We start from the raw sequence: 24,512 nt of genomic DNA, 5'->3' as shown, positions 1-24,512 counted from the left end.
AGATGATCTCAGAAAAATGAATATATGGAAGAAAGGCAGCCAGAAAGGATGGCACAATTGGGCGTCAGGTGTAGAGGATATAACGAGTGTGGGAACAGCAGCAGAACAACACAGCTCTCATTCAATAGCAAAGCACATCGAGCAGAGGATCCGAGAATCCCATTACGGGCATATACCTACATTATCCCGGGATGAATAGCACTTGACAAAGAGCAGGAGATTGTAAGCTGCACTGAGGAGATGGGGAAGGAAAACTGAGAATGGCAAAAAGGATTCGTGAATGATGGCTATTTCTTTGTAAAAATTAAAAATAATAGTAATATAACAAAAATATCGCTTCCAGCACTGCCTGGTTTTGGACTTCACGCTGTAAACAGGCTCATAAACACGCCAGATGCCTTTTTCCCTGCTGTCCCCACTCATTAGGAAGCTGCAGCCCCCCGGGAACAGCGCTGCCATCAGTAAATGATGAGAGAACATATTGCCTGCTGCCAGCCCTCACCTCTTCCAAGATGGAAAGAGTCACGGACATTTTGATTGTTAGGGTGAGAAAGCTGTTAATGATGTGTCGAGGAACATGAAGTTAATTTTCCAATACATTTCCTACAGACTGTTTCTTCAGGAATTTTCCTCAGAGCCCAGGAAAAGCAGCTTTACAGAGCTGCTGTTAAATACCGACTGCTGCTCTGGGAGCATTACCAACCCGTGTCCAGGCAGCAGCTCCCAGGGCAGCTCGAGGGGCTGCGCGATGTCTGTTCGAAGAAATGCCTTTCCTGCCCAGGTAGGGAGGAGGGGGAAGCAGGGCAGACTGAACTGGTCACTGTTGCTTTGCTGTGGGTTCTCATTCACCCAGAAATCCCAAATCAAGCCGAGTACAGCAGTTTCTGAAGTTGATTCAAGCCAGGAGTGTAAATTCAGTAGCAAAATGGAAATATCCCCCACTCCACCACAGGGTAAAGCGAGAGTGAGTCAACTGGAAGGGAGGAACAGACACGTGCAGAGGTGACTTTGGGACCAAAGAGACCACAGGAAGAGAAGAACAGAAGAGACTACCAAGGGGTTCAACATGCAGTGCTCCGGGAGCCCAGCCTGTGCCTGGCCTGCGGGGGCCTTTCCTGGCAGCAGAGCTTGCCATCTCCAGTTTCAGCTCGCATTTATATGTTAAAATAAAAATAAAGGCATTAAAAAGATCTAGAACATAAAATGCTGCACAAAGCGGCTGGAGGTCTGTGCCCTGGTGCCTGGAGCAGGGCAAAGGGGCTGCCTCACGTGGGCACGTCCTGTTAACTTCACTCCCTTCTGGGAAAGTGCAAGTACCGAAAGTCCCCGGCACGGCTCCCATCCGGGAAGAGCCAAGGTGCTGATCAATGCTCATTGCACTTGCCTCCGCAGCCAGCAAGTACAACTGGAGCAAATGTAATGACTAATGCCTGAGAAGCACTTAAAAAGGAACATAAGAAATGTAGTCAGCGAGGATGAGAAATTGAATTTTAAGCCCATAAAGCAGCACACAACCGTATCCATGATGGAGCTCTCATCGTCTTGCAGAGGCTTGCTCTTCTGCCCACCCCACGGTGGGAGGGTGCAGGCGGCTCATGATGCTCAAGGGGATGGTGCTCGGCTCTTCCTGTGCCAGCACCCCAAAAGGCTGCCATTTCCAGGGATTTCTATGAATTCCCAATATCAAAAGACCTTTCCAGTATTGATACGGAATATGGGGGTCTGAGCCGGGAGAAGACAAGGTAAGCAATGCCCTCCCAGAGTACAGCATGTGTTTTCCACACAGATCCCTGGCATTCCTGTCTCTTTTCTGAATGAGAAAGCACCTACTTAGCAACAAACCCCATGGACAAACAGCACAAGAATAAGGTAGCTTTCCAATATAATTTGTACTCTATGCTGCGGCTAACATGTATTACATTGAGGGATTGCCGATTCCCTGATTTTCCAGGCTTCTTAAGCCCATAAAAAAGAGCACATGTCAGGGATTTCATCGCCTGCAGTCAGCGGCAGAAGCTATTCTTCCTCACTGGCTAAGAAGGTAAAAAAACACAGTCACACACTTCTCAGCATATGTCACTGGAAAATACAGATCCTTGCTGTAAATGAAGGGCCGTGGAGCGGTACATCAGCTCAGAGCCGAGTGGCATGAAAAACATGGCTCAATGCATCAAGTTATAAGAGGAGATTAGCGGTGTCGGTCTCCTCAGCCCAGCTGCAGAGGACCACTGCAAACCACTGCTTCTCACTGCCTGCCTCTCACCGCCTGCTTCCCCAGGTGCCCCAGCAAAGCCTCCTCTTACCACCAGACTGGGGTCCATCTGCACCCAAACACACAGATTACTCTGGTTTCACATGCAATTTTCACATGGACTTCTCTTTATGAACTATAACTTTTTTTCCCTTTTCCTGAGGCTTCCACCCACTTACAGAAAATTCCTTTTCTCTCATTTACAGTTAATGATCCAATTTTCCCCAGCACGGGGATATTTGCAGTAACGGATGGGGCAGACACAAGTAACCATGAATACCGTTGGCTGAAATGCCTCCCTTCCTTTCTCCTTTCCAGATGCCAACAGACAGCAGCTGCAGTACCTGCTGTCCTTGCGTATCACTCAACATGACATTTATTTTCATGTAGCACAATAGTGTACAGAAGAGGGTAAAACAACATTCTGTGCTTTGGATTCTATTTTGTTTAGGTGATTACCTGTCCAACACCATTATCCTGCTTTTTAACTTAAAATATGGGGGAAAAAACATTTTTTCCTTAAAATCAAAATTCACCAATGATATATGCTCAGCAGTAAAAAAGCTTCATTTTGGTCAACATCATCAAGAAGCCTTTGAGTGAAAGAGTCAAGTTAAAAAGCCCTGATTAGGACATGGAATAACATACAAGAGCCAAACAAAAGCAAAGGTTCAGATCCCTCAAATACAAATATCACAAACAAATAAAACCTTGGCATTGGCAAAGCTTGTTTGTGGGACACTGTGGGACACCTGACTCGTGAGAGAAGAGAATCCCCCTTCTCTCTCGGAGAACCTTCAGATGCCAGTTGTTATTGATGGCTGACGGGTAGGCAACATGAGCAGCAAGGGCAGGAGCAATCCTGCGCTCCCTCCCCCCGCTTCAGCCTGTCTAAAGCCGAATAGTGCAAATCATTCCAAATATTTGTGAACAAACAGCTCACAGATCAGCACACTTCTGTTCCTTTGGATAACACATGCAACCCTTCATGTGCCACAACTAGTCCTGATGAAAACACCTGTGAAATTTCCACATTCAGCAAATCCATGCTAAAAGCTGGCAAATCCTTAGTCTCCTTTTGACGCCCGTGTTCTGTACCTCTGCTGTGGGAACACACCACCTCCAGCCAAGGAGCCGGACGAACACCATGTGAGAAGTCACAGCATCCAGGTTATGAACCGTTCCCCGAGCGGGAGTGCAGGCAGCCACGCCAGGCACAGTGACTGCCCAGCAGCGATTAATAATGTAGAGTTTCAGCAAACAGAGAGCAGTGAGCTTATAAACCAAAGGTTTCATCTGTGCAGCTGGGGTTTGTCAGATGATGCTCCACAAGGAGCAACATAAGCATTGCTATCCACACCTTAATTCTGACTGCTCATGGTGTAACTCTTACACCCTTCCTTCCATCGTATCACTCATTTTTTGCCAAAGTTCAAGACACTTGTTTGCCACCAACTTGGCATGGAGCCTATTGGTGAGCAGCAGCAGGTCTCACACGCTGACCTCCCTCTGAGCAAGCGACAGGGGATGCCGGGGTAAAGACATTACACCTCAGGGTTATCCAGCCATGGGCTCAAGCATGCATGCAACTCCTTTGGCATCAGGGCACCAACCCACCGGTCTCCCCTGTTTGGGAAGGCACTCATACCCCACACCCCCTGCTCCAAGCTGCTTCACAGGGAAAGCAAAGCCTAAGGAGAAGCAGTTGAATAAACACAGAGAGGGGTAAAAAGGGAAAAAAAGAGAAAGAATGCATTGCAAAAGCACCTTTTGGTCCCCTCAAGTCTTTCTGGAGGAACTTAGTAATCACAGCAGAGCCAAAGGAAAAAAGGACTTCATTCAGTTTTAAAGATCTCTATAACCTGTTGTTCCAAATGGCTTATTGTACTTTAAAATAAACCATATCAGATGCATTCAGCTGAGCTGCATCCCATAACACCAAGAGCTTTTAGAGCTGGCCTCAGAAAACGCCCATTGAAACTCCATCAAATAATTACCAGCAATTTGGAGGGGCAGAGCGCTAACCTCAAACTGCAGGATTTGGGAGAAAACTCAAAAAACAAGCTGTAGCTTCTTACTTATCAAGGACATTTTAACAGCCTGTTCTGCCACCTCAAACGCTTCCACCTGTACCTCCTGGACACTGATGAGTCTGAATCTGCACGGGCAGAGCTCAAGCGCTCTGCCCTTGCTCCTCACATGCGTATGTTGTTGACATCCAAACTGGACAAAAAGAGGACTTGATGCCATCAGGGATACTTTACTATAAATTCCAGCTGAGCTTTTTCATTCCACATGTCCAGACCCACATCAGGAACTTTTGTCTCACCAAAAATGTATCTGACCCTGTGTTGTCCCCATGGTGAGACACAAGAGTGCAGTCACTCTGGAACACCACAACCGACATGCCCCGTCCTGCTCCTCTTGCTCCCCAAAGGGCCAGCCGAGCCCCATGCAGAGCTGCTTCTTGTACTGTTTTTTTTGGAGACATGTAACATGGTCCTGTTTTAAATAGGAGCACGTGGATCAAATAATTGTTTGGATTTTAATATTGAGTCTACGTTTCAGTGATTTGCATTTAAATGTGTTGTCAGAAAAATTCCAGAAGCCTTTGCTAAGGCAGCCGATTTGCATGTTAATGTGCACTTAAAGAGCTTCCAGAAATCTTTTCATGTGAGCAGTGTTATCTGAGCGATGTTCACTTCTGAGGGGGAATGAGAGCTGCCAGTTCTGCCAAGTACAATTTTAACACAACTATTTTATTGAGACAGCCCAGCTTTGGTGGGCTTTGCTTAATAAAAACAGACGTGATTTACACAGAAACCTGGAAAGGTGGTGGAGAGACACAAGCTGGTGCAGAGAAGGCTGAAGAGCAAATCACGGGGATCTCAGCCCTCCTCATGACTGAGTGCACCTAGCCGAAGCCTGACCCTGGTGGGCAAAGACCCACAGAGGGACTGTGAGCTCTAAAGGGCCATTTGACGGAGCTCACAGCTCCCTGCAGCTTCATAAATAATTCAGCTAACTAACGTCTCACCCGAGCCATCCTGCAAATCAAGGAACCAGCAGCTCCTCTTCTATGTCCAGATAGACACAAGCGTGACTTCTTTCCCATCCTCCTCAATAAAATGAATGTTTTAACCTCCTTGTGACTCTCCCTATCTCTTCAGAGCATGCTGCAGTATCAAAGCCACTGCTGTAATACATTTATGCCTTTGGGTTACAGGACAACTCTCCTCTCTTCTAATCAGTCCTGTGTCACTTACATCCATCAGATTATTGGGAAAAGGGCGCAGAGAGGCTGGGTAGAGTTTCTAAGAATGAAAAATAGAATAATAGTCTTCACAAAAGGTAATGGCAAAGACGAGCCAAGACAACGAGAGGAAGAGAGAACCCCCTCACAAACCCCAATCCTCCCGAGCCAGACAAAAACACCCCAGTGTGGAAGTCTCCTCCCTGCTATCATAGTCCTCTTGCCTAGCCAAGCCTCCCACCATAAAGGGACACGGACTACATCCCACAGCCTTCGAAAACAAACCTGCGGTTTGCCTGCACTGATGTTTTCACATCCCTGGCTGACGTTCTTCCATAAAGCAGTAGAATGCTGCACAAGTCTTCATTGTGTTAATCATTATCAGCAGCACGGGCTTTCATGTGAAAGATTTGTACCTGCTTGTAGATGATCTTAACAGAAAATCAGGTTTCTACACTGCTCAGGGCATTAAGCACTTAAGCACCACACACACTCAGTATGCACAGTAACTCTGCTGGTCAGATGGTTAAATCATGCATTGAAGTCTAAGTTTAATAACTTAGCTGTTGTGTTTCTTATGAGAACAGACATGGGCTCCAATTCCTACCACAAATACTCATGTTAGATTTATGTTTAAAATAGACCAGTGCAAATGTTCACACACAAATACTCAAAGCACCTGTTAAGCCCGTATCCCAACCATGATCCCAGCTTTACCCTCACCCCTTGCTCCCTCCAGCACAGAATCCCATGGAATCTCCCTCAGCCACTGCCCCAGAGTTCACCCCCCGCATGTAAACACGCTTGGTTCACATCACAGCTCTGCCAAACAGACACAGCTGGGCTACAAGCGGTAGCAGGGACCGTTTCCAATGGACAGGTGAAAACAGGCTCATCACTAGTGGAGGAACTTAGACACTATTTTAAGATTAAAATCAACTCTTTTAGGTCCCAGAAGTTACTTGCAGCTAAGGTGCTGACCGTGGAATGTAGGAATGCTGTCCTGCTGCTAAACAAACGCAGGGCTGAGGCACTGATAAAAAATAAATGATTTCAGGGATGAAGACGCTTATTTTTAGCAGACAATTCATTCCCTGACGAGGCTCTGCTCAGTTCCCATAACTTCACTGTACTCAGTGACTCAGGTTGTTCCATTGTCTCCTCGGTGGATGCTCGCACAAGCAAGGGGCTGCTGCTCCTGCCACTGCGTGCACGCTGCAGTGTGAATGCTGTGAGCGCACACCAGTTCTGAGCAGAGAGGAGAACTGAAGAGCCCAGACCCAGCCTCCTCCACCCTCCCCTCGCAACGGGAGCTGGGCTCAAATACAGAATACTCCTGTCCTGTGCAAACATCTGTAAATTGCAGATACCTGTAATTTAAACCTACAGATGTATTCCTGCTGCTTCCAAACATGCCAGCTGTCCTGGCAGAGCCTGCAACCCACAGCCCTGCAGACCTGCTGATATTTCACAGCGCTATCAGAAGTTTCAGATCTACAGTTAGCCAAGTGGAGACATATGCAAGGAGACAGCACAATAATTAGTGAAAAGCAAACTGGATACTTCAGAGTTTAAATGATCTAACACATAACTGGTACGTAAATAAGAGTATCTGTTTGTTTACTTTCTGTGGGGTCACCGACTGCTTCCACTGAACAAAGCTGTCAGGGATGTGAAATGGAATAGGCTTCTGCTGCTTAAGCCAATTATTTTCTCACCAGAGATCAGAGCATCAATAAAAACAAAGAAATAAGCCAGCTTTTGATCAGCTGAAGTATTGGTTATGTGGAATTTTTATCATATTCCTTATGGCAATAAACATAAACAAGTGTTGCATACGCACCAACACTGTCAGTTCTTGGAAAGTGTCTGACACCCGCCTGGAGACTGGGGGTCCTTAGTGCAGGGGAACCCCTGCAGGTTCTTCTAACTCAAGTGTTGACCCTCGGGTGACAGGAGCCACCTGTAAGCTCCCATCTGGGAGCCAGGTGATTGGTGAGGGCCTTTCAGTCCTGTCACAGACAACACACCCACTTAGCAAGCCACCGGTTTCATAAGCCCAGGCCCCTGCGCTTCCCCCGAGTAATTTAGCCAGCAGGAAAAGGCTGTTATCCCCAGTAATGGGCACGCGGCTCCTGTTGGTGGTAGAGCCAACAAGGGTATCGGATGAAAGAGGTCCTTCTGTGCTGATTTAAATTGCTGCTAATCCATATCACACCCCCATATTTCAGTAGTCACTGATGAATTCTTAGGGAAAGCGTATAGGATGGTCTTTATTGCCCAGCAAGAAGTTGTTGAGGAGAAAACATGGTGACAAGACAGGTGTTGTATCATCCTGTGTTAAAACAACAGTTCCAAGCACACCAAAACCTGTTTTTGTTGTAGAAGTCAGGTTGAATTGTAGGCTCACACAAGTACGTGGGTTATTTGGCACAGTGCTCTTGGGGGTGCTGTGCACAGCACGTAAGACATCAGCTACACAGGCTGAAAGCAAGACCTCACTGAAATCCGTCTAATGCTGCTAGTGATGGCAGAGCCATCCTGCTGACCCCACAGGCACAGGAGGTTCCTGCGCCTTCTCTCGGCACCTCGTGATTGGTACGTGCCGGCTCTATGGGCTGATGAGCCAGGGCTCGTCAGACAGATTTGCTCTGCTCTGGGGACATATGGGACGTGTCCCTGTCCTGCAGAAGGGAATTGTCATATATGAGGTTATATCCAGGTGGACATGTTCAGAACAGCTCAGTGAAAATGTGACTCCTGTACCTCCAAACAGCTTTTGGCAAACCGTGTCTTTATGAATTTATCAAACCCTCTCTGTCTTCCCAAAGAGGCAGTGTCACCACGTGCCAAACTAGAGCAGAGGATGATGGAGAATACTGTGACAGACAAAAATGCAGACGAGCATGTCAGCATACACACAAGCATCTCCTGGTCTGTGTTTTCAGATAGGAGTAAAAGAAAATGCTTTAGATTGAAAATGTAGCAAGTCTAAGGTCCGTAGGCTCCAGCCCGCCTCCCCGCAGCCCTGCCAGGGAAAAGGGGGGAGACAGGCACAGAGGCGCACGGCAGAGGTCAGGGCACCGCCCTGTCAGCACAAATCTCCCACCCTGGTCCCACGGAGAGGACAGGGAGGGAAGAGCCTTTCCTGAAATATCTCTGCCTTGGGGCAGCATGTTTATGACTAGATCACTGCAGCTGGAAAACTGATAACTGGGTTCGAGCCAGAAACACCATTCACATAAGTAGTAAGAAATGCAAACAATCCAATATCTAATAACCTTACGCAAAGCCGTTTTAAAGGAAATATGGTTTTCCCTAACGAAACATTCTTTATTTTAATCTCTTCTCTTCAGTTACTCCATCTCCTGGGAATAAGCACATTAAGCCACTGAGAATCTGCACAAGCAAGCACAGGCATTGCTGTGCCATTATCAATACATACCAATTTAAAATGCCTCCAATATTTAGAGAAGAGCTACGACAGGATTGCAGACAAAACCTCTGATCACTTTTTCAAACAACGCTTAATCCCTCCTCTAGCCATGGCTCTGTAAAAGCTGCATCTGCAAACAAAAATACAGTGTGTAACTGAAGGTGTCACCACAGCTGAGCAAACACATCCCACCTGGTATTTTGCTTATTACATTTCACTTTTTTCTTTTCGGAATGTGTACAAAATCAGGTCACAGGACTTGCGAATGTCTTCATCACTGATGTTTTTTTCTGGGCTTCTCCATGCAGCGGAGAAACCTGACAGGGTCAGGTGCAGGAAATTCGGGTCCAGGAAAATGTCTCTTGCCCGAAGGCAGTGGTTCACATCACCCGGCAACCCAGTGGACACTTGGAATACAAAAGAGGAACCCAGGTTTGGGTTTATGGCTGTGTAAGACCAGCAGATGCACTGACACTGATTTCAAGGCCTGGTTTGATACCCAGCTATTGAGATGCAAGTGGAGTGAAGCGTGAGAAGATCTGCCAGGGACGTTACTGCCGTGGACACTGCTGGCAGGGTGGTGCAGGCATGCCGAGGGGACGTGAGACATCGTCAGACAGGAGGAAGCAAGCCAGTGCCAGGCCTCATCAGCAGACAGCTTAGGAACAGCTTCAGCTGCATGGAGACAAGCTGGTAGCAGCAGATCCCATGGCAGAGCAGATATTGACTCAGTTCCATGGGGACACGCCATGGGGGGTCGGTCCCCAAGGTTCCCAGCAGGAAAAAAAGGATAGTGTAAAGCCATAGCCTGCTCCCTGCAGCCAGCACCCAGCCACCAAGGCCTCACCTTGAAGATCTCCACTGGAGATGGAGAGATGGGGTCATCACTGCTGTAAACTCCTGGGGCAGAGGGAGACCCCTTTCCCTCCCATAGACCAGAGTGGCTGTGGGTTTGAAGACAGAGCATTTCAAACACAACATAAAGTGCAAGGAGTTAATATTTCAGAGCTCTGTAATCCCCTTGTTCAGAAGCAGAAACACAAACTTTCAAATATTCATGCTTGCGAGGGAGAAGGTGGCAGCCCAGATCTGTGCACCGTGCCTTTCCACTGCCGCCTCGCTCCCCAGCAGGTAACCAGGGAGAAAAACCACATCATCGAGAGCAAGGAGGCAGCTGCGAGGATGCAATGGAGCCAGCAGTTGCTCTTGCGTACCGTGTTGTAATGTTCTTCCATGAAATATTCATTACTCATCCCCACTTACCCTGTCCAAATTAGCACTTGAGCATCTGCCGAAGCCACAGAACAGAGGAGAGGCTGATGTGTGCCCCTTGAAGGCGAGCGGTGCTGGGCAGCCCTGGTGCTGCACACAGCCCACCCTGCCCAGGTGCTCCGAGGAAAACCAAATTAGCTGAAACACCTCTGGCTACAGCACAGGCTTCTCGGTCAATGTCATCTTATCCAGGATAATTATGGAAAATACTAATTATCAGAAATAGGTGGGAGGGCAAGTTTTTGCACTCCAGGGGATCCCAAAAGCCCTTTCTGTGTCAGCAGGAGGGCACATGCCAGCCCCACAGGGACGAGACATCCCACAGCCTTTGGAGGTGGCCCAGTGCCGCAAGCCAGACCCCGCAGCCCAGCCACCACCAAAGCCCTTTGCCCTCCACCAGTTTCTCAGGGCATCGAGTGATAGGACGAGGAGGAAGAGTTTTACACTGGAAGGGGGAAGATTTAGATCAAACATTAGGAAGAAAATGAAGGTGGGGAGGCCCTGGCCCAGGTTGCCCAGAGCTGCCCCATCCCTGGAGGTGTTCAAGGCCAGGTTGGATGGGGCTTGGAGCAACCAGATCCAGTGGGAAGTGTCCCTGCCCATGGCTGGAACTGGATGTGCCCTTCCAACCCAAATCATTCCATGACTCTGCGATTCTGTGAATCTGAAAAAAGGGACCAAGGGTGCTGAGCGAGGCCTTGGGGAGCCAAGGTCCCTGGATGCCAGGTCCCTGCCGCAGGAAATGCCTCCACCCATTAGTGCCGAGGTCCCGGACCCACGGTGTTTTAAGGACGGGAGCAGTGCCTTCTAAATCACCGTGGGCTTTAACAAGCGACAGGGAGATTTGCACATTTGCATGCGAGAGGAATGAGTAATGGCAGCAGGCACGAGGGAGGAATAAATGAACCCGATTATACCTGCACCTGCAACTGGAGTCTTTGTCCTCATGCCATGTGTTTGCATCGTCTTTTGTGGAAACCTTCCCTGCAGCCAGTATTGCCAGGATGTGGAATGCACCAAGGACAAGTACCAGCCTGAAGTTTATTTTTGCTGCCCGTCACTTGATTGCAGTCAGACCAGAAATATATTGCCTTGTTAGGAGTCCGCTGGGTAGACACTAACTCGAGACACTGATTTAACCCTTGGGAAATTTTGTTTCCCCCAGTCCAAAGATCTCAAATACCTACAGCTTATTTCAAATGCACAAGGTGCTGGGACTCTCCGGCTTTCTTGACCAGGCTCTCGATTAAACACCAACACCAAGTAGTGGCACAAGCTTCCCTGTGATGAGCTGCACACAGCAAACAGCCCTGCCAAGAAGGGAGATCAATGAGCCACGTCAAATCTCACTCCTCCAAGAAGATGCCACCAACTGCAGCCCCCAGCGGACACGAAGCCAAAGCACAATCAAGGCTGATACACAAGAGATTGGCCTGAAACACATGTTCCAAAGTCCTTTCCCTGAGTATGTGGCATGGTGCAAGAGAAATGGTACATACTCATGCATGCAGGCGCTTTATGCAAACAACGATACCTTCATGTGAAAATTAGTGCAGTAGGTATGAAACACTCAGGTGGACACTAAGATGTAACAGTAGATCGTATTTGTTTCTATAAAAGATAGATAAACTTATAAATTATGACAAAAATAAAACCCTGTGTCTCGTGACAAGATTAGATAAGAAGTATCAAATCCTTACTGGTCTAAAAGTGGCATCAATCTGGATTTATTCCAGCACAATCAAGACCAGAAACCTGCTCCAGCATCCTGAGCCATACTGTGTGCACACAGCTCACTCCGCACTCCCTGCTTGCACAAGCCCTGCCTCGAGATTCAGAGTCATGCAAGGTTTTGGAGCAGCTGCTGTCCCACCAGCCTGGGATGGGACCTGCTCGCCCTGAACATGAGGACAGTTTTCCCCCAGGAGAGGCTGGGCTGGGCACACAGCACTGGTGTCACTGCAGAGCTCAGATCTGCGGTCCTCCCGCGCAGGTCCTCCTCCCCGCACTGAGCAATGAGAGCAGCCACAGAGCGAAGTGGCAATAAAAGGGCCACTGGGAAGCAAACAGAGAACACACAGAGAGAGAGAGACGAGTTTTAGGCAGAACTAGGACTGGTTTCAATCTAAAATTACAAGGAAAAGAGATTCTAGAAGTGTTGGCACACACATAAATGCATGCACGCACACGCAGGGCAAGAAAAATGACAAGGAAAGCAACAATAACAATAGTCACAAAGTAATTTGTTCTTAACCCATTCAAAATAAAAACAACTAGTGTACAGGTTCACTCCTCAGACCATCTGCACCCAATAAGCATAAGTTAAAATCCTGACACCATCTGTTTGATTGGAATTTTCATGCTGTACCAATATGCCAATTCACAATTACGCAGCAAGGACAGCAGCCTCCTCATTCACCAACAACTGCCATGCTTTAATGAGGTGCGAACCAAAAGCAGCCAACTTGGAGCAAAACAAATCCGGGTGCCTGCTGCTAACCCTGGGGCTGAGGAAACGGGCCCAGTGGCTCTCCAGGAGCTGCCCGCACTAACATCAAAACACAGTTCAGGTAGGACAGCTGAAGACTGAAAAACAGAGAAAAAAACCCTCTGGGTTCTCAAGAAACATATTTCGTTCTCGATAACAGCAGCACGCTTGCCATCCTGCAGAGTTGGCAGCCCCAGCAAAGTCCTTCCAGAAGAGAGAGATCCACCACTACCTCAATGAGGCTCAGTCCCCTGGCGCGACCCTGGTGCCCTTTGTTGGGCCACAGCAGTGGTGGTGACTGTTTGGTCCTCGTTAACCTCTGCCAGGCACCAGCTGCCATCACCCCTGTGACTACTGTTTGTCTCTATGATGGATCAAAGAGAAGATGCTGAGATCCCAATGAGACCCAGAGTGGCTGATACTGTGAATTCAGGGATGAGCTTGGATTTAATGGTAAAAAATGGCCTCAAGACACACCAGGGGAGATTTAGTCTGGATATGGGAATTTCTTTACTGAAATGGTTGTCAAGCTGCCCAGGGAAGTGGTTGAGTCACCATCCCTGGAGGGGTTTAAAAGGTGAGCAGATGTTGTACTTGGGGACCTGGTGAAGTGGCAGACTTAGCAGAGCTGGATCGATGGTTGGACTCGATCTTAAAGCTCTTTTCCAACCAAAACCATTATGTGAAATGTCTGTGAAGTATCTAAAAAAACCCCTACGTTGCTAAATTAGCCCAGTAAGATTTACACCATCTTCTAACTAATTATTACTAGAGAGGCTGTTGAAAGGCTTTGAATGTTTTTATTGGTCCTAGTGGGAACAAATCCATCGTAAGATGGAAATGAATGTAGTATCTGCTAAGCCTTCTTCAGTGATTTTATTTCTCCACTTAGCAATATTGCAGAGTTATAAGCCATACATCATGTCCTGTGCTTCATAGGATCAATGTCTTCAAGAAAGAAAAACAGAAAGGTGTTCCCTTACCACTGCGTGGAAGTAAATGAAGCTGAGGGAGAGGAGGAAGGCAAAACACTGTCATGTGAGTAAATCTTAAAGACATAGCATGTTCTCATTTTTTCCTGATCAATGGAACTATGTAGGTATGTTCGAGAAATTTAATTAAGTTCTGTTCCCCAAGAAATTATTTATATACTCTCTCCTACATAGCTTTTAGCTTTCATCCGGAAAAGGATTGGCTTCCACTGCACTTTCATTAAGGAGGTACGCAGTGGAGAAGCTGCTTCCCAAATGGTTTATGGGGAGGTTTGCTCTTCTCTCCCTATCTACATGTAACTACCTTCTTGCAAAGCCACACTCCAAGTGTGGTACCATTTGTAGTGAAGCCACCAGGAAGAGTTGGAAAAGGAATATATAAATGAACAAAATCCAGCTCTGCCGCCAGCAGCTCTGAGCACTGTGGGAGCCGCGGCTTTTGCCTGGCTGCATCCACACGCAATCTGATCTCAAGTCTGTTGTTGCTGAATTGCAAATACAAAAACTCAAAGTTCTGTGCAACAGCAGTGAAATGACTCGTGGGCAGGGAAGAGCACAGCCTCAGGTGGGTGGTCCGAATCCCTTGGCTTATCTATTGAAACCAAAGAGAGGGCAGAGCTGCCCAGGGAGAGGCAGACGAATCAGTCATTGTGCCCATGTGAACAGAATTTGCCCCCCTAATGTGCCACCAGCTTTGTACAGCCTGCTGGAAACACGTAGGCTGCTGGTGGTGAAGAGAGGCTGCAATTATTAAGAGTTTCAAATGGATCATAAAATCATACAATCATGGAATGGTTTGGGTTGGAAGGGACCTCAAAGCCCATCCAGTTCCATCCCCTGCCATGGGCAGGGACACCTCCCGCTGGATCCTATTGCTCCAAGCCCCATCCAACCTGGCCTTGAACACCTCCAGGGATGTGGCAGCCACCACTGCACTGGGCAACCTGGGCCAGGGCCTCAACACCCAAATCATCTTCTCCTGTCTTTCAAGTTCAGCACAGGAAAGGTTATTCTGACTTCTTAAATCCAGATGATCTTTATAAACTAAGTGCTGGTTCTTCCTAGGTACAAGTCCAATATTTTGAATATTTAAAAGTGGAAGTAAGTTAGAACACAGTTTGATTTTCCCCATTAATGACCTCCAATAGATTTGCTGGTCTCTGTATGATGCACACTGTCATGGGCAGCTGAATTCCACACCTGGGAGATTTTGTTTTACCTTTGTAGTGGGAGATAGACTTATTTGTATTCACCACCCATCCTGCAAGCAAAAATAAAATCCAAACCAAACAGATACAAAACAGGAAAAGAAACTAATTGTGACATCCATTTCTATTTTAAGTCCAGATAATAGTCCAGGATAGCGACAACACTTTCCTGGGAGGGTGGCTACTTTAGTTATTTCTTTCTATCGTGAAGGACATCCAAAGCAGTGCGCATAGAAAACACTATTGCTGCTAAGTGTTCATCTTTATGACAGCATCTGAAAATGTTCATTAGAGTTCTGAACTCTGAAGCATCTTTGCCTAGGTTGGAGGAGGTGACTTGGCCTCAGCAAAGAGGACTTAGCTGCTGGGAGCTGCAGTGATGGAGCAGGGTGAATCAGCAGGGAGGGACCCGGTCCCTTCCCAGCAGTGTGGAGCTCACTAGATTGTGGAAATTCTTCCCACGGACCAAACTTAAAACAACTTTTCGATCTCTCTGCAAGAAATGGTATATTTTGGCTTCTGCCTTCACCTAGAGGACTCTTTAAAGCAACAGATTCTTTAACAAAAATTTTACTGGTGGAAGCAGCATTTTTAACAGCATCCTTATTTAAATATTCTTTGTCTACTTAAAGTAAGGCAGAACAGCTTTCTGTCTGCAGACTGAACTGAAAGAAGGGAATGATTTATTCCTCAGGTAATATAAGTGCATTGACTTCAGAGAATAGAGGATTTGCTCTCTTGAATGCTCACAAATGAATGAAATCAAGAATGCCTACAAACTACTCTTCCCTCATCTAGGAACACGTGCTTTCGCATCTTGATAACTGTGGCTTCACCAGGGAAAGTAAAGACACCCTTGGGCTGCATGGGGTGTAGGGTAAACAACATCCAAGGGAATTAAAGGATGTATTTGAGTCATGGGTACAAAACCCCTCTAAGCAACAAGTCTTGTGGTTTAAGAGGTGATGGTAGGATTGAGAGAAGGTCGCTCTGTCCAAAACTGGCAACTGACAGAGGAAATCCAACACAGAAAAGCACTCAGGTTACAGCACGTGGTGATCAACTAACGAGAGAAAAGAAACTCAACTTCCAAGATACTGGCAGCAATATTTCCAATACTGACCTCTCCAGAAAGCACAGCTGCACTTAAATAAACCACAGTAAATAGATTTGCTTTGTCAAGCAAGTGAGATATTTTTCACAGCAAACCTTTCTACTTGGGCAGGCCATGTGGGAGCAGACATTTCTGTCAGGATGAGCAGCGACACAGGGACAATGGGCTGCAGGCGTGCTTGGCCAGCCCTTCAGCTGCGGTAGCTGGTGCAGCCCCACTGGGCTCAGAGAGCTGCTGTCATTAACCTGAGCTCCTCAAATTTACTCTTCTGCCTACAAATACAGCATACAACACTATAAATATTATCAATACATGTAATAAGTAGTATATTAAATAATATTATCTATATATAAAGTGATATTACTGCTGGCCCTTACCAGCCCATTAATTCAGTAACAGAATCCCCCTTTAATTCTGCATGAGGACATCGATAAAGATTTTTTCCACAATTCTGCTGCGACATCACAACAAACAGAAAGAAGCAAGCAGCCTCTGAAGGACCAGGTCCCTGCATCGGCTTCGAAGATCACCTAAACACCAAGAGCATAAACTAAAGAAACCCAAACTCAACACACTTTTAAAATAACCAGCAACTCATTGCATTCTTCATTATCAATTTTTGCACATTATAAGTGAAGAGGTTTTAGGTCTTCAGGGAAGCACCTCAAGTTTTTTAGAAGCCCCAGCCCCTACTCTGACACCTACACTTGTTTGCCGTTTGACACCACACGAAGGCAACGGCACCACAAGAGAAGCCTCTGTTCAAATTTCATATGAAAGCATCTATTATCAAAACAGGCATTATATTTATTTATTTAATTGGTGATCAATAACCACATTTTCATATAAGTCTGCCAACAGCACCTATGCAAAAAGACGCCTTCACTTCTCAGTCTCAGGACCAGCCTCTCCAATCTTTCAGCTCCTTTGTGGAACAAAATGTTGGACTTCCCTACACCACCAGTAAAAACCCTGAGCTCAGAAAAACCCAGAACAATCCCCTTTGTAGGAGCCCAAATAAACACTTCTCTAAGCTCTCTGACAGCGTGTTTTTTGCTCAGTCAGGCTTTGCTCTGAGGTTTTGGCCTTGAGAATATTTCAAGCACAAAATTCAGTCAAAATCAGCATGTTCCACCAGGTTCTATTTCAGCCTGATTGAATTCTGGTGCAAAAATACACTCTGATTCAGTCTGACGGAAATGCAACCTGAAGTCTTCCAACCAGTCTCATTCAAAATATGCAAAGTGAGAAATTTTTCTTTACATTTTGACTTTTGGGCCCTGGCCAAAGACTAAACCCAAACAGCAGTGCTTGACCTCCATCCCCACCCGCAGTCTGAGCTCAGAGCAAAGATGGGAGTGTCTCCCTCCAACATAATGCTGCTCTTCTATAAGTGCAGACTTCAACTCAAGTTCATTTTCCTGTTTGAAATTCAAAGTTTGGGGATGTCATAGTCTTCTTCCAACAAACTCCGGAGCCTCGTGTCTGGAGCAGAGCTACAGCAATTTCCACGTGTGGACTTCAAAGAAGTCCTCGCTACAACCTCCTGTCAGGCAGCTGTAGACAGTGATACTTACCCCGATCCTATGAGCAGAGATAAAACCAAGGGACATTCATTCCAAATGAAAAGCCTGAAGTTCCTCAAAAGGCTTTAGAGGATCATTAGCACCGAGTGAACACCAGCCTCCCACACTGGACCAGTGAAGGGAGATGTTACCTCATGCACTAAGCTTTTATATTACATATCCATATTCAGACCTGAATCTTTAGGGACTTAAGAAGCATTGCAGGTGTTCAGCACTTCCCAAATCATCAAACTCACACACTGCCTTACACCAACAGATTTGAAGCCTGGGTTCCACTGTTCCTTAAGCGCTTGGGTTACCATTAGGAGGCATAATAATGGTAGCAATGGTTTCCTGTGTCCCACTGTTAATGAGCACATCTTCTGAAAGAAGCAGGATGAAACCACTGGAGCAGGAGCCTCTGGACTGGCCGTTCCAATGGACTATGCCATTAAGCTTTAGTGACAATTTAAGCAACTCACTTCAGTCTATTTTCTTCCTTTACACCAAGTACTGTTTTGAGCAAATTTCATAAAAGGCTACTCTTGCTCTTTGCAAAGATTTAGTTCTGATTTTTCTGCTCCTCTCCATAGTTACTGCATGTTTGCCTTGAACTTAAAAAGCCAAAAAAAAGGCAAAGAAACTGAGAAAATGTTGCAGTTACAAATTTAAACAAATCCAGGATGGCTGGAAAGAAAACCCAACCTGCTGGAAGGAAATGTTTGCCTGTGTGTACAATATGTTGCTGATACTCATTGAAAGGCAAATATCTGTGGTATGTTTTCTTATTTACACTCCTTTGCTCTTTGGGAGTTTGTTTTCATGAGAACCACAACTACATTGCAGCAAGTTTTAAAGAAGAGCAGACCTCATCAGCCCGAAGAAAGCTTCAGAAAGTGGCTGGTGGGAGCCATTCCTGCCGCTCCGCAGAAAGCAGCCCCGGGACAAGAGGCTCCAGGAAAGTGTGGAGGGACTTTTTACAAGGGCTTGTAGTGAAAGAACAAGGGGGAATGGCTTTAAGATGGAAGGGGAAAGATTTAGATCAGACATTAGGAAGAAATTCTTCACAATGAGGGTGAGGAGGCCTTGGCCCAGGTTGCCCAGAGCAGTGGGGGCTGCCCCATCCCTGGAGGGGTTCCAGGCCAGGCTGGATGGGGCTTGGAGCCCCTGATCCAGTGGGAGGTGTCCCTGCCCATGGCAGGGGTGGGACTGGATGGGCTTTGATGTCCCTTCCAACCCAACCCATTTTATGATTCTGCTGTCCCAGGGCAGCAAAGCGGGCGTTCCCTGCTCCCACACCTCCTCAGGACACCTGTGGGGGAATGTCTTGCACACCCACATCTGCTTTTATCACAGCAACCCCCTCCTCTGGTTAGTCACTCTACCAAACTGGTGCTGTGGGAGCTCAGACCTGTTGTGTCTGAAACATCCCGCTCAAGATTGCTGTTTAGAATACATTGACTTTTTTTTCCCCTAAATACTAGCCCTCCTTGGTTAACCCTTTAGTCATTACAGTCTCCATCTGGTTCACAGAGCAACGGCAGCAGCAATGTGAGCTCCACAGGTGAGGTTCTGTCTCCAGCCCATACCTGTTGACCCTGAAGCAGTACAAGTGGTGGCTGGGCACAGCGAGAACCATGGAATCATTAAGGTTAGTGAAGACCTCTAAGACCTTCCAGTCCAACTGCCAACCAAGAAGACTGCACCCGCGGCCAGGCCGAACACTGTGTGAATATTACCATTGCCTCCCTGATACTTGCACTGCAGAAAGCACATGCAGCCCTCCCGACAGCTTGGAAAGAAAGGGAAGACGCAAAATCCAGACCAAAACCCACTCAACAACCTCTTTGGGCAGTGCTGATTTTACCTTCTGAACTCACAAGCCTCCTCCCACCACAGAGACTTCCACAGACACGGGACAGAGGGGCAAGGATTTTCCGTAGCAGGAAATCCATCGAGCAATGGTTCTGGTGTTGTGGCAGAGGGAGGGTCTGCATTGCCAAGTGGCATTTTGGAGCAGCGAGGTAACAGGTATGTACAATCACGCCAAACATCTGTCTCCAACATTCAGGTCAGCGAAGATCATTTCCAAAGGGCTACGAAATAGCGAGCTATGCCATGGATATTGGGTAGAAATGAAGGCCAGTACGCAAAAGCCATCCTTACTGAACATCACTCTCCATCACACGTCGTTAGAATGAGCAACCAACTTCTTATCCAACCAACTTCTGTACCAGGTTTTGCTTCAGTTACCCACTGAACTGGAGACCCGTAGCCTAATCTAACAACCAGATTTGATACTAATAATTTCAAACAAATCATAGCATTTTCCTCTATGGGATAGCTCCAATCAGAAACTCTGCAGGCTTTTCAGTCTGATGTGACAACCTGAGAAAAAAATTATCTGCCACTCACATCTGACCAAAAAAGAAAGCGAGGAGCAGGGTCCTCGGACATGAATACACTGGCAGACTTGGCTGATCATAGCCTTGTGAGAGGAAATTTTGTTTGGTGAAGTGGGCCAGATTCACCAATGATGACCATAATTACCTGACAACAGAAGTATCTCCTGTCAACAGGAAAGGAAGATTGCGTTATTCATTAGATTAGACTTTATTTTGTTATCTTTTGGGTCAGTTTGAGCTTCACTGATTTAAACCTGACCAAACCAACTACCAGAACACACGACAGCATTAGTTTAAAGAGTGGGGAAAATAGGTGGTGTTCCTCTTCTACACCTCGCCCACTTGACAGCCCTGCTGTGGGTGTCTCTGCAAGAGCGTGCAGGTTTGTTCAGCAAATTTCTACCACACAACCCATTTATGAGTCAGGGATGCGTACAGCAGTATAGGATCTTTCGTCTCAGCTCACACACACAAAGTGACAGGCTGCAGCGAGCTGCTTTAATCCCAAGTGGATCATCTTTATGTACAAAGGACACCAGGATTATCCCAGAGATACACGTCCAGTGAACAGCCATTAGAGTGCATTCACAGAGGGCATTACTTGGCGTTTCTCTTCCCTCCCACACAGCCCCACCCCAGAGGATGCATTTCTTTATGCCAGCATAATTTGAACCTACTTCATAAATACCTCTGCACATCAGCCTCCTACCAGCAAGTGAAAAGCACATCCAACCAGCATCTTCTGGAAAGGGTAAGGCCAGAATTTACAACATGCTTAGAGTGAGCGGCGGCAGCACGTATCCTTCAGGAACAAAAGCCTTCTTAATTAATTTTTGCCTTTCAGAGGTACATTGCCAGGAAGGTCTCGCAGTTTCCTTTGAGCATCTGCAGGTGCTTGAGCTGCTCCACGTGTACAGATGGGAAGGAGTTAGCGCAAGGCAAGGATTAAGCAAACCAAACCATTGTCCTAATTTTCTCACGCTTGCTGAGGCATTGAAATGCAGCCTTAGGAAGGGCAGGGACAGCTGTCTGTCTAAATTCCCATAGTCTTTTCTGCTAGTGAACTTGAAGGAGCATTTGGCAACCCCTCTCCACCTGCTTGTTGTGGGAAAACACTTGGGTTAAACTGAACGCTTGACGTATCTAAAGAACTCTCCCTCACCATGTCTTGGTGTGGTTGTCAGTGTCCCCATCTTTTCCCTGGTTCCTTCTCTCCAGATTGTGTGTGAATTTTCTCTCCTTTCCCATCTGTACTACTTCTATATTTGTTCTGTTTTGCTCAGTAGCTCTCCTCTCCCCTTGCTTTATTGCTCCAGCTGAGCAGAGAGCAATCTGCTTCTTGTGGGGCCAACTGTGCTCTTTATCAGTGCTACCCACAGCTGTGCAGGAAGCCAAGACAGTAAAAGCAAGGGGACTTGCGTGATATGTCAGGGTCATGATCTCCCCTCTGTACTGCAAACTATTCTGAGAGACTATTGCAGTCTCAGCCACCGAAAGGCAGAGAAAGAAGGAACGTGGCATCAGGGGTGCTGGGGGTACAGCAATATGCAGACAGGAGCTGCCATGCAGTTTCTCCCCATCCCAATCCATCCCACTGCTGTGTCACTCCGTCCCTGTCTGCTCTGCAGACATGTGTGCACAGCCTGCCATGTTACTAACCTGCTGTCTGAGGCCCAAGCCTTCTCTATTTCCAACCTGTTATTCTGCTCTTCCAGCAATCACAAGACCCACGTGCAGGACTGTCACCCACAGCCCTAGCAACGCTGCCAGTTTGGAACCAGGCAGAAAGAGCCAGTTTGTAGGTTATGGGAGGTGGTGGAAAAGAGCGTGCTGCTGCCACCGTGCAGCGAGGGACAGAGCCAGGCTCTGCCGGGCTGCGCCAGCCCATATGCTGTAACACCCCCCACCACAGCAGTTACCAGACGTTCAGGTGCACATATTTGATTCATCCCATTGTGAAGGTTGAAAACGTTTAAAAATTAAGATCCAAGCACAGGCTATTGCTGTCTTGAAAAATGAGAGTGTTTGGTGATGAGGTTTTCCTTTAAGATCATCAAAATAACAGGAGGAGGGTAAAAAAACTACAAAATTGTTCAAGTCAGAAATCTACATTTAGCCAGTAGAAAATTTAAGTAACTTCTTCAATGTAGGAGAAACTGAAGAGAAAGAAAAGAGCAGAACCTCATATCTTTAACTTATACTCCCTCTATGAGCAGGAGCCAGGCTGCGACTTCTGCCCACCCACCATGCAGAAGCTGCGTTTCAAAGAACAGCTTTATTATGGCTGTAATGCATCCCCCCAGCCTGACTCCACACTCTTCTTTGCACCAGCCTACTTGAACCTGGAGTGGAGCCCAGCTGCACTCCGAGGACTTCACTGTCATCCTGAGTGCCGGCTCTGCAGCCCATCCTGCCACACAGTCAGCAAAACGGCTGCAGGTTTCTGTGCTGGATGCTTCCTGCATGCCCTGCATTTTGGGAAATCCTCCTCTGCAGAGAACACGAATCTCCTATTAGCCTTAATAGCACCTCAATCTGAACAAGGGGAGGAAACGCCGTATGATATTCATCATGCAATTTTGTTAACAGCACTGACTGTACCCACATGAGTGGCTGCCCGCTTTACACCCACTTTGGTCCATCTGATCTACTTTCAAAAGAATTGGTACATGAAGAGTGTTCTTCATCTTCATGCCAGCCACAGACATTTACCTTCTGAGTAGTGTTTGGAGCATATGATGCATTTGATGTATCAAAAAAAAATGTTCCTCCCTCTATTCCTCTTCCTTTGGAAGCAATCACCCTTTCCCCACTCAGAATAGTCCCCCAACTGTTGAGCAGCAGGAGCTGCTGCAAAGACCACCTCTGCTGCTGCCTACCCAGTTGTATTAGACAACTCCCATGTTTAGGCCCATTAACCTGACCACAACAGCTTGATGAGTTAATGCTTATATAGACACAGTTGACAGCTTCTAATTAAATAATGGGCTAAGCAGCTGCACAGAAGTTGTAATGTTCTGCTAGAAAGCCAGATGTCAATGTTATTGGCCTCAAAGTTTCAAATGAAATGACTTTGGGAGACTTGGAAGGGGATTTCTTTGGCTCCTGGTGAGCTCTGTGGCTGTCAGGCCTGCCCTCGTATCAGCCGACTGCAGCCAGACCCTAGCCACGCAGGCGGAGAACCTCTCCAACCCACCAGTGGCTTCATCGCAGTGAGCAGCAAACGGCACAGAGCCAAAAAGGCTCATTTGGATTGAGGTAAAAGAGAGTGATTTGGCATCACGGTTGTTGCTTTGGCTTTTACCTAAAGAAGGATCCTTTGAAAAATCCATCTCTTAACTGTAGCCATGTCAAAAATCCATAAAAATGATATGAGCCAAACGTAAAGCTTGTTGAACCGGCTAAGAGTCTTTCCAGGAACTTTAACTGGATTGGGTTTTCCCTGCATTGGTGAGAGAAAGTTTTGGGACACCTATGATAGACTTTCACACTCTAAAAGCTGGAAGGAACCTCTCATCGGTACCTTACCCTGCTGCAGCAATGGGCAAGCAATGAGCAATCTCTGAAGGCAAAAATTTGAGTAATATGGAAATCAGAGTCTGCGCTGGTTAATTTGTGCAAAACCTACCTTCATCCTCTCTTCAAGCAGCAAACCATTGTGCCTATAAAGAGGCAAGATTTTGTCCTGATTTTAAATATAAATTCAAGCTCCGTTTATTCTAATCCATTTCATTAACTACATTAATTCTCCGCCTCGAACTTCTACAAGACCCTAGATTGCAAACACAAGAAGCCTAATAATAGAAATCATCCAAACCGTTGGAATATAAGCGGATCCATGACCTTAGAGCCATTTTGCTAAGAAATCCAGCTAGAAAACTAATTTTAAGTAAATCTCTGCATGTCAAAACTACAGATGGTGTATCGGGATGCTAACTTAGGCATCATTACATAAGCAGATTAGGGCTGCCTGTTGAGCCGAGACACAAGGGTAGATGGCGCTGAATCCAGTATCACACTGGATGCTCACTTCCCGATACATCTTTCATGTAAAACTTTTGTCAGCTCCCCGCGTTACCAAGCCTGTGAACTGTAAGCACTGCACAGAGCACAGCAGGTCTGCCAGCAAAGCATCTGCCTTCTCCAAACCCCTCGTCCAATGCAGTGCCTGGGTAAAGCTCATTTCTACAAATGGACCCAGAAAATGTTCCATCTTTCACCCTCTTGAAATGAAAATGGAGGCAAACAGCCTCATGAACCTCTCAAATATTTAAGCACAGCAGTTGTGGAATGATTTTCTGATACAGAATTATAGAATCAAAATCACTCTCATGTTACCATTGGTAACAGTGCCTCTACCTGAATATCAGCTTAGGAAGTTAATGAGCCTGCTAGAGCCATCAGCTGAAATTACCCCAGAAGTACGGGACACGATTTGATTGCGGCTCGCAGGGCAGATACTTCTCATTATGAGGAGAGTTTGTTTTTCATAGGCGCGTTGTGTAACAAGGCACAGCCACTTGCCTCT

The 24,512-nt window shown here is 46.7% G+C and overlaps 1 protein-coding gene across 4 annotated transcripts in view; it reads right to left on the bottom strand.

Annotated features, from left to right (window-relative positions):
* KCTD16 (potassium channel tetramerization domain containing 16) overlaps positions 1 to 24,512 on the bottom strand; it is an 80,944-nt gene that overhangs the window by 45,487 nt on the left and 10,945 nt on the right. The window lies entirely within an intron of this gene.

This window comes from Cuculus canorus, chromosome 14, assembly GCF_017976375.1.
Source record: "Cuculus canorus isolate bCucCan1 chromosome 14, bCucCan1.pri, whole genome shotgun sequence".
In the NCBI taxonomy this organism is placed as follows: Eukaryota; Metazoa; Chordata; class Aves; order Cuculiformes; family Cuculidae; genus Cuculus; species Cuculus canorus.
The sequence above is the reverse complement of the archived record's forward strand: the minus strand, read 5'-3'. Positions and strand labels throughout refer to the sequence as shown.